The following is an 11585-nucleotide window of genomic DNA, read 5'->3' as shown; positions in this document are numbered from 1 at the left end:
GCTGAACTCCGGGAGGCCGATCCGAACTGGATCCGGCAGAGGGGCGTCCTCCATGTAGAACCATTCCGAAGGCCAGTCTTCGGACGCCTTCTTCGGGGTGCCGGATAGATATCCGGTCCCGGCGATGCGCCATATTTCGGCTCCGCCCACTTGATATATCGACCCCTCATGAGAACGGGGTACGAGGCAAAACAATCTCTTCCATAGCGCAAAATGGGGCTCGATGCCCAAGAACAGCTCGCAAAGAGCTACGAAGCCCGCGATGTGCAAAATGGAGGCAGGCTTGAGGTGGTGAAGCTGGAGTCCGTAGAACTCTAGGAGCCCCCGGAGAAACGGATGTATGGGAAATCCGAGTCCCCTTATTAGGTAGGGGACAAAGAATATCCGCTCCCCTTTGGAGGGGTTGGGGACGCTCTCCGCCTGCTTCCCACCCTTGTAGGTGGCTAGTCCGGCTCGAATCGGAACCATGAAACCTGGGGGAAGATATCCCTCGGTTTGGAGCGCCACTAGCTCGCTGTGTGGAACTGAGCATCTCCCCCAATCTCCTGGCTTAGGGCTGGGAGCGCGAGAGGAGGAGCCGCGTCGACTATCCATGATGGAATGGATTTTTGTCAGAGGCGCTTCGATGAGAACTTGCGGATGGAGGATGGTGTAAGCTGGATCTAGATCCTCGCCTCTCTTATAGGCGGCTCGTTCGCACGGTTAGGGGGTAAAATGTAAAAATACCCCAGCCTTTCGCATTCGTACGACACGTGGAAGAGGGACATTATTGGGCGTAGAAGCCAAGGAGCGCAACATTTATAAGGAAGTCGGACACTATTCGATGGGAACATGAAGTTTGAAGGAGAACCCGCCTTACAACACTGAAGACAATATATGCGCCGGACTCATCGTCGCTGAAGCCCGGTTCGGGGGCTACTGAGGGAGTCCCGGACTAGGGGGTGTCCGGATAGCCGAACTATCATCATCGGTCGGACTCCAAGACTATGAAGATACAAGATTGAAGACTTCGTCCCGTGTCCGGATGGGACTTTCCTTGGCGTGGAAGGCAAGCTTGGCGATACGGATATGTAGATCTCCTACCTTTGTAACCGACTTTGTGTAACCCTAGCCCTCTCCGGTGTCTATATAAACCGGATGGCTATAGTCCATAGAATGAACAACAATCATACCATAGGCTAGCTTCTAGGGTTTAGCCTCCTTGATCTCGTGGTAGATCCACTCTTGTAACCCACATCATCAATATTAATCAAGCAGGACGTAGGGTTTTACCTCCATCAAGAGGGCCCGAACCTGGGTGAAAACATCGTGTCCCTCGTCTCCTGTTAACATCCGCCTAGACGCATAGTTCGGGACCCCCTGCCCGAGATCCGCCGGTTTTGACACCGACAAAGATCTTTATCGGTCGAACCGTAATGACAACATATGTTGCTCCCTTTGTCATCGATATGTTACTTGCCCGAGATTCGATCATCGATATCTTTATACCTAGTTCAATCTTGTTACTGGCAAGTCTCTTTACTTTTTCCACAATACATCATCCCGCAACTAACTCATTAGTCACATTGCTTGCAAGGCTTCTTATGATGTGCATTACTGAGAGGGCCCAGAAATACCTCTCCGATACTCGGAGTGACAAGTCCTAATCTCGATCTATACCGACCCAAAAAACACCTTCAGAGATACCTGTAGAGCATCTTTATAATCACCTAGTTACGTTGCGACATTTGATAGCACACATGGCATTCCTCCGGTATCCAGGAGTTGCATAATCTCATAGTCTAAGGAATATGTATTTGACATGAAGAAAGCAACAACAATAAAAAATGAACAATCAATATGCTAAGCTAACGGATGGGTCTTGTCCATCAGATCATTCTCCTAATGATGTGATCTCGTTCATCAAATGACAACACATGTATATGGTTAGGAAACTTAACTATATTTAATTAACGAGCTAGTCTAGTAGAGGCTTACTAGGGACACGGTGTTTTGTCTATGTATCCACACATGTATCAAGTTTCCGGTTAATACAATTGTAGCATGAATAATAAACATTTATCATGATATAAGGAAATATAAAATAATAACTTTATTATTGCCTCTAGGGCATATTCCTTCAACTCTGACCTTTCGTAAATTGTCTGGAGCACTTGACGAGGAGGTGCCACTCATCGAGAACTGACATCATTCCATGTGGTTCGGCCCTGGCTGCCACCCGGTGCTCCTTAACTGTCGCAGTGAAGCCGGGCTGGCGGAGCCAGAAGGACTCGAACCGAAAGCATGGATGGGTGTGTGGCCATTCATCCCTTGAGGATAATAAGAGGGGAACATGGTCGGAGCCAATACGCATGATTGCCTGTAAGGTAGCTAGGGGGAACGAAAGTTCCCACTCCAGGGACATGAATACACGATCCAAGACACTCTGGGTAGGGGACATCTGTCTATTAGTCCAGGTAAACCTAGCCCCTACCCTGTCTAACTCATGATGGCCGAGGTCCCGCAATCCAATCGTTAAACCACTGCATGCCCAATAGATCCACCCGGGCATTATTCTTATCTGCCGCCATATGAAGTAGGTTAAAGTCCCCTATGAGGACCACTGGAAGTGTGGTGGACCCAATCTTGGTACGAAGCTCCTCCAAGAAGGCAGTCGGTCACCCATGATCAGCAGGCCATAAACCACAATCACTTCCCTTTTGAAGTTGGATGCCCTTTCCCAGACCTCCATACTGATGAAGAACTCCCCACGGTCCATGGAGCCCACCTCAAAGGTGGCATCCTTCACTCCAAGAAGGATGCTATCGAAGTGTCCAGCCACTCCACTAGATGGCAGCCAGTGCCAAGCAAACAAGTGCCTACTGAGGTGTTCAAGTTCTGCTAAGGAGAACTCAGTTCTCACCATCTCCTAGATTGCTACCACATCAATGGACTCCTCATGCATGTACTCAATCAGCTGCCTGTGACGGCCATCATGACCGACACCGTGCAGGTTCCAAAAGAGGGCATACATGTTTATTCACCTAGGGGGTCCTCCCATGACCGCGCAGTGGTGGAAGTGCTGAGCGCCCGTTGAAGGTGAGTTATACGAGATCGGGTCCTTCCTCTAATCTCTTCGGGAACCACATCAGCATGGTTTCACTTGCCCACCAGCCTAGGCGTAGGGAAGCATGACCTCCTCGGTTGAGGTGGCCTTGCGAGCATGAGTTGTCATAAGACGCCCCTCAAGAATCTCCTTAGCCTAGAGGGTTGCAATTTTCTCTAGCGCCGATCGCTTTTCGCCCAGGGGAACACACCCACCAATGCCGAATAGGAAGCATCGCAATCATCATCATTATTGAAATTAGCAGCACTAGGGTTAGACAAACCTGCATCAAGGTTCTGCGCGGCGGCTCGGTGTAGAGCCTTCTCCACAACATTGGGAGATGCGACATCCAGCCTGGTCCCCGAACCAAGGTGCATGCTCTTCCACGCAGAGTGGTAGGTGACGAAGCCGAACACAGGCGCCCGGGGGCTGCGTCGTGAAGGGCTGGGCCCAGGGTCCACTCGGAGCAGTCGGCTCCACTAACTAGCTCACTTCCACGTATCACCGTGGAGAACTCAACCCGATGCACCAAATGCAATGGCAAGGGCACACGGAGTGCCCAAGTCCCTCACTCTCAAGTCCCACCAAAGCAATGAAAGCTATGGAGGAATATGAACGGAAGAACAAAAAATGAACACAAAGAACTCCAAGATCTTGATCCAAGGGGTTCCCCACACATAGAGGAGAAAGTGATTGGTGGAAATGTGGATCTGGATCTCCTCTCTTTTCCCTCAAGAACTAGCTCAAACGGTACACAAGTTGTGCTCAAATGGTACTATCGCTCGGGGGAGAGGTACTATCGCTTAGCATGGTCAAAATAGCCCAATGAGACAAAAAAATTTATGCCAGAGAGGTACCACCGCTTATAAGAGATACTACCGCTCGGGGAGGTACTACCGCTTATAAGAGGTACGTACTACCGCAAAATTCATGACGAATTCCATAAGCGTAAGTACGAGCAGAAGTAGAAGTGGAAGTAGCTGGCCGGTAGTACCGCTTGGTACTACCACTACTACAGCTTATAAGAGGTACTACCGCTCAGGGAGCAGTACTACCGCTCATAGCTAAAAAACTGCCCAAGCAAAATAGAGGGATGCTCCAATACTAAAACAGCTATAACTACTGCAAACGGACTCCGGAATCAGCAAACTCAAGCTTGTTGGATAGAAGGCGACAAGTACTACCCAACAGCGACAACATAAATTACAAACTAGCAATGGAGAAGAAATGCCAATAGGATAAGGAAGAGGAACACAAACTCTAAAACCTCACAAAGAGAAGAGTCAAATAAGAACCAAGAAAGATGATGCAATGGTTTGAGCTCTCTACTAACGATGCGATCAAGCTACTTACTTGAGGGCACCCCTTGATAGTATGGCAATCGATCCTATAACCCGATCACTTAACTACCACCATGAGACCGGTAAAATGGAAAACCTATCAAGGGCAACCTTTGCCTTGCACATGGTCCACTTGAGCTAGATGATGATGATCTTGATTTCCTCAAGTTGGAGCACATTTCTTGATTGCATTGGCATGATGAAGACTAGTTGATTTCTTCCTCATACCCCACTATGGATGAGCCACTCTTCGGCACATCTTCGCAAGTCCATTGTCACCACAATGGACAGCAAGCTTCAAGCATGATCTCTTCGTGATGCTCTACTTGAACTTGCACGCCACAATCTTGATGATGATGACCACTTTATGTCATCCTTCATCGGTTGTATGAGATATTCCTCTTAACGCAAGCCCATGAAAAGATATCTAACCCCACATAGAACTCTCACGTAGACAATGGGTCAGTACACGTAGCGTAATGGACAATGCTTACCATACCATGGGATCACTTGATCCCTCTCGATTCATCGTGTACGCTTTTGTGTGTTAATTAACTTGATTCACTCTTTGACTTAGTCTTGATCAACCCTGTATCATGTCTTACCTATGCCTAGTCTTTGGATAATTCCTTGAATATCACCTTGGTTAACACATAAACTCCTTGAAACCAACAAATGGACTTCAAGAAATGCTATGAACAAATCCTATGAATATAACTCAAGGCAACCATTAGTCCATAGAGAATGCCATCAATTACCAAAACCACGCATGGGAGCACCATGCTCTTTCAGCCGCCCAAGCATCATGGGTGGGCCATGATTCACCACTGCATCCCACCGCCAGGACACCGTCGCATGACCTATGTCAGCCCTGCCAGTCAACCCCCCCCCCCCCAAGCGCGAGCTCGGGCCCAGCGGCCTCGGCGCCCGACTCTCACATTGGAGCCGAAGACCAAACAATGTATATGAGCGATGGACCACTCATTCTCTGCTATATTAAAAAACATTTTTTATATGAATGATGGATTACTGACGCTAACACCAAAGATCATGATCATGGAGAATAGTAGAGGTCATTGAGCCATCGATGAAAAGTTTGTTGGGATTTTGCTGATGCTCAGACAGAAATACCTACATGACAATACGATTCCTTTTTCTTGAGAAATAAAAACTTTGGAGGGATAGATTTCATGATAGCAAATGTTACACTAAGGCCTAAAGGCAAGTTATATCAAAGAGATAGCACATAAAGACACAGTGCTTCCGAGTTCATTGGTGTATCATCATTCCACTTTCTAGGAATATGAACAAAGAACTTTGTAGGCTTGAGTCTTATAAGGTAAAATATTTCTTCTTGTTCTCCAATTCACACCAGAGCTCATTGCTTGGTACACTTGAGACTCGACTGCAGCAACAATGGATCAACAGCGTACAATGAGCTTGCGGACGACCAAAAATAATATGGAGGCTTAGAAGCATCCAAATTGCCTCACATGAGTAGCAAATATATTCATAAGCAAGGATCCTGTATAAGAGAATACATGTAGGATCATTTTTAGAAGAGTACGATTTCTCAAACCGGTTTGATCCTCTACTAGAAGTTTCCTAGTAGCAAAAAATAGAGTGCATGTGAAAAGAAAATGTAGGAGTAGCATAAGGAAAACCTATATGATTATCTCAACAACCAAATTTTCAGCATGAGACATCTCATCGGTTTTCTAAGGCTATATCATAGATAACACATTGTTTTCAAATATGCATCAATGTTCATGATTTCCATATTTGGATGAGAAGGTGCAGATCAAAGTCAGCATTCCTGTTGGTAAATGTTCAGAAAGAAAAAACAACATTACCTGAACAATCCATGTAGAGGGGAGTATTTTAAACCTTAGATTTAAACCATATTGCTCCGACATAAGGACAGTAGGGAAGTGCTCATACCTATCAGGAACATCACGTCTAGCACATTGTAGAGATTTAAAAAAATCCTTTTGTGCACCCTTGACATCTTCGTAATGTTGTACTGAGAGATCAGTGTCACGACACGTTCCTATTAGTAAAGATATAAATTAACATTGATCCGAAATCATCATACCCATGCATCTTTGTTTTGAGAGAGATGGAGAGACAGAGGATAGCTACCCTGAATATGCATATAGATTAAAAAAATTGTACACCTCCCAACCTCTTCGTAATGTTTGTATTAAGAGAGCAACGGCATTCTGTTAAAAAAGGTATAAACATAAAACATTTATCCAAAATCATCATGACCTTGCATTTTTGTTTTGTTTTGAGAGCAAGAGACAGAGGTAGAGGGTCTCTATCCTGAATATGCATATAGATCAAAAATATATGTACAGATGCATTGGTAATTAGCAATGTACACATCCTACTGAAGCTCTTCTTATACCCACCTTATTTTGTGTGATTAAATACATGATAAAATATATTATTGTTTTCATCAAGCTAGGCATAGAACTGACCAAATATAAATCTTTGTATTGTGTACAATATAGATCCAATATAGATTGCATCATGTGCTCTTTTTGTCCAGGCTGCAAAAACTTGGGGGAAGGGTCTTAATATCTTATGGCTTGGTTTTTGTGAGGATGAAATTTGACAAGTTCAAACATACAATAAATATTAGAATTATGTCCTTGTCTGATTCTATCGATCTATATACTTATTGAGCTGCAAAGAATCGGTAGTTGCAATACTTTCCCATAAAAATACATCACTATTATGCATGAGATGTCAAATTGCAGAATCCTGGTCTAAAGATAAAACATGCTTTTAGCATCAAGATTAGCAAATTAAGGCCCTCCAAATCCACATAACATACATGTTATAAAGGAAGGAGTTTAGCAAATTAATGGGTCTTTGAAGTTGTTGCTTATAAGTGAGAAAGTAGGATTAATGAAATAGCTGGAAAGAAATTTATTATTAGGAACAAAAATAAACAGTCTTTCTCAGCCTAATATTAGAAACCTAGTTTCAGGAACAACAACAGCATTAGACAATTCTATTTGTAAATAATCAACATAATACTATCACTACCTAGACAAGGGAGCCAGGAGGTAGAGTTGTGCAATACAGTAGAACAACCGATGAAAGAAAATATGTAATGAAACATTGAGAACCAATCGTTCGATAAACAATTACATGGTCTAGGGTAATATAACTAACCAACAACAGTAGGTTAATAGTGTGATTTAAATATATTGAGAAGATCGTGAAGATGGCAAACTAAATCTATTTTTGTACCAAATGTTTTCTACTTAGTAAGAAATCATGATGCTGGTAAACTAAATCAAACCAAAAGCATCAATCCAATACGCATAAGATTGGACATGGACGTAGATAGGCAAATGGCCTATATTAAAATCTGGAAGATATCATCTGATCATTTTTGGGGAATGGATAATTTATGTCGCAAATAACATTGTAAGCCTTAAATAGGCTCGTGTGGAACAATATGTGATCTAGAAATATGGCAGCTCACCAATAAATAAATGAAACGAGGGGGATCGCTGCCAAGAAACTCACTTGTCTCCACCATTTTAACACCCTATATGTCCAAACTACATTTCCAGCATTTTACAATGGTAATAACAAAATAAATAGGAACAACTTGATGCCCAATTTGCATGTGCAGTATGAGCTCGGCTCTCTCATGCTCCTCGAAGATGATTTGGACAGGTCTGTTCTGCTCAGCATAGGGCCTCCATTAATTAGCTCCCCACCTAGCGCTGCACTGCATCCACATGTACCTGGGCCCAACTTCAATTGACACGACCTCCTCCTGCAGAGCATGGAATCCTCGAGCACATGCATGATGTTGCAGGTGGTTGCACCTATTTCGTCCTCTGACTCCCGGAAGCCTCCTCCCCAATCCTCTCCACTGAGGGCCTCTTCCTCACTGCACATCAACCCCCATGCCAACCTATTGCAAGAAGGTGCCACATATGGCTAGCAGGTCAGAGTCGACATATGGGCCCCCATCAAGCCGGATCAACACTCTGTGCCTAGAGACACCCCCAGACGTATTGACCGTGGCCTCCTGTTGTGGCGCAATTGCTCTTATAGTAGTTTCCATTGGGCAGCTCTTGGCACAGCTCTGCCGTCCAAAAGAAACCAGGAACAGCCGCAACTAAAGAATCATCTACCATGAAAGCTGCTACGACACAAACACAAAAGAACAGCTGCTAAATCTACCCACCTCCTTTCACCCAAACAAAAAGCACAAAAAGCTAGCAGAACCAAAAGAAAAACAACACATACCACCGTGCTTCTTGCCCCTCCGTTCAATAAAACGAATGCAAAAACAACAAACAAAAAGATCAGACAAAAACCATAAAAATATTGTAACTCACAGCACCAACCACTGGAAAAAAACAAGGTATACAACAACACAACCTTCAGCCCGAGGAGCAGCCCCCCTGGATGACTGCAGCGCCACACCATATTTAGACCTCACAATTAAGCAGACCTACAACTCGACAAAACATACCTATCAAAACAATAAATCGAAGAACCACAAAAGTAAACAAAATAAACACAAAAAAGGAAACGATCTAACCAAACAAATGCAGTCAACACAACTTTCGCCTCCTCAATCGATTTTGTGGACACACCTCAGCTGAAATAGCAGGAATAGACAAATCCATACATGCAATCACAGCAAAATCCACACTAAGAGAAGTTGTACACACACACATACACACACACACATAAACCCGGGCATGGGCAGCCCGGCCCGACGACCCGGCCCGAGCCCGGCCCGAAAAACCCGGGCCGGGTCGAACACTCGGGCCGGGCTCGGGCTTTGTTTTGCAGCCCGGAATGTAGTTCGGGCCGGGCTCGAGCTTCTCTTTTTCTATTTTTCGGGCCAGGCTTCGGGCTTCGGGCCGGGCTTTCACGTACACATACTAAAAAGTAGCATTCGGGCCGGGCTTTCGGGCTTCGGGCTTGATTTCGGGCCGGGCTCGGGCTTGAAATCAAGGAATATTTCGGGCTTCGGGCCGGGCTCGGGCTTGAGAAATGAAGGTCAGGCTTTTACAAGCCCGGCCTGAAACCCGGCCCGGCCCGACGTTTGCCTAGGTTTACAACACACATATCAACCAACCATTTCGGCCACACAGACCCCGTCAACCCCACCTGCAAAAAATGAGAAACCCTCTCCGGCAGCCCCCCTCCCCCGCGTGCGCGCAGAATCACACCTAGAATCCCCACTTCCATGCTGCATTAAAAGTATAAGGAAATAAAAATCTGTAGATAGACGAAGTCAATCGAATTAGCCTACAAACACAGTGCAAGATGACGAACAGGCCAACGAATCCCTCAAGCAGAAACCGCCGCGAACAACACCGCCCAGGCAGCAGAGCGAACAATACCGATGGAGGAAATGATGACGGCAGCGGAGCCAAGCGGGATCCCTCTTCCTGCGCTTGTCAATGCGAACCGGCCGCCTTCTGCGCTTGTCAATGCGAACCCGCCGCCTTCTGCACTTCTCAACGCCACCGACGAGCACAGACCTAGAGGTTTTTTTAGACAAACCTAGAGGAAGCTAACATAGGCCAACACGTAAGGCAAAAAAACCCAGAAAAGACCGCCACGTCTCACCTGAGAGTAGGCCCGTGCGCAACTCACAACCGAAACAAAGACTTACAGCCAGGCCCACAACTGCCCAGGACACCCCGATTCACCAGGGGACTCAAATTCGTGGGAGCTTAGTAACTAGAACGATTCGAGAGCACACACATATCCACTGTCTCTCGAAATTGTTCAATCTGAGACCATGCTCTCTCACACGGACCTATGTGCTCCTCTCTATATATAAAGGACTTCTTTAAAATCCCCAATACAAAGCCAAAGCAAGTTCAACGCATCAACACGCATGAAATTGATCGTGGCCCATGTCTGGCCCCTCAAACTTCTATTGGCCTCGTCATACCAACAGGTGAGCCTCACAGATCCTTCCTATCCTCCAGAATAGTCATATAAACATGATACCGTCAAAATCGCATAAAATCGTCGGCGCACACACTCCCGCGCAAGATCGTGCAACTTTCGTACCATCGCAGGGTCGCCAAGCCCACGACAGTTCCATCACAGAATATTCATTGGGCCCGACGGCACCCCTCGAGAGATGTCGCTGATAATGCCAGAGTTTCAATTTTTCCGGGGATTGTGACTTTGATGCCTTTTTTAGCTCCCTAGGAGACGTGTATGCCCCAGCGGGAGAAGGTGTGAGACTTGGAGCGACTTCCCTTCCATGTTCAAAAACTTGCAGTCGCAACCAAATCAAGCTTCTTCCAAGCTAGACCACCTCCATTTGACGATCTAGCACGGGACTGTGCCGATGATTCCAAACAAGGAAGTTGAAGAAAAACCAACGCAAAAAGAAAAGGAATCAAAGAAAACAAGAAGACCAAGAAAGAAAAAAAATGAAAAAAAATATATGAAAAAATCAGCGAAAACCGAGAATAAACAAAGAAAACCAGTGAAGAACAACAGCAAACTAGAGCAGAGTGGGGAATCCTATGCGGCGCATACCGAGGGCCCTAGTGAGGTAGCGCGTGCACCCCCTCGCGTGCTGGGCGTTCTCATGGGCTGCCACATTTTTCATTTTTTTCTTTCATTTCTTTTTTTCTTTTTTTCCTTTTCTTTTCTCTTATGTTTTCCTTTTTCTTTCCTCTTTTTTCATATTTACCTTTTCACTTTTTTTCGAATTTTCTTTTCAAATTTGCGACCATTTTTTGTTCATCAAATTCAATAAATGTTCATCAATGTAAACAAAATGTTCGTCACATTTAATTTTTTGTTCATCGGATTTAAAAAATGTTCATCAAAATTTAAAATTTGTTTACGGACCTAAAACAATGTTCATTCAATTCAAAAAGTTCATCATTCTCAAAAAATGTTCATCAATTTCCAATTTTGTTCATCCTTTTTTTCAAAAAATATTTTTGAATAGAAATTTTGTTCATCAAGTTAAAAAATCGTTGAATTCAAAAAAAAATCTTCAAGTTTAAAAATTGTTCATCATTATTAAAGAAGCTCATAATTTTTTCATCAAAATAAAAAAAGTTCATTAAAATTAAGAGTATTTATTTATTTTGAAATCGTTGCCACTTTTTGAATTCAAGAACTTTTTTGGA

The sequence above is a fragment of the Triticum dicoccoides genome, chromosome 5B (assembly GCF_002162155.2).
Source record: "Triticum dicoccoides isolate Atlit2015 ecotype Zavitan chromosome 5B, WEW_v2.0, whole genome shotgun sequence".
Lineage (NCBI taxonomy): Eukaryota > Viridiplantae > Streptophyta > Magnoliopsida > Poales > Poaceae > Triticum > Triticum dicoccoides.
This window is presented reverse-complemented; position numbering follows the sequence as displayed.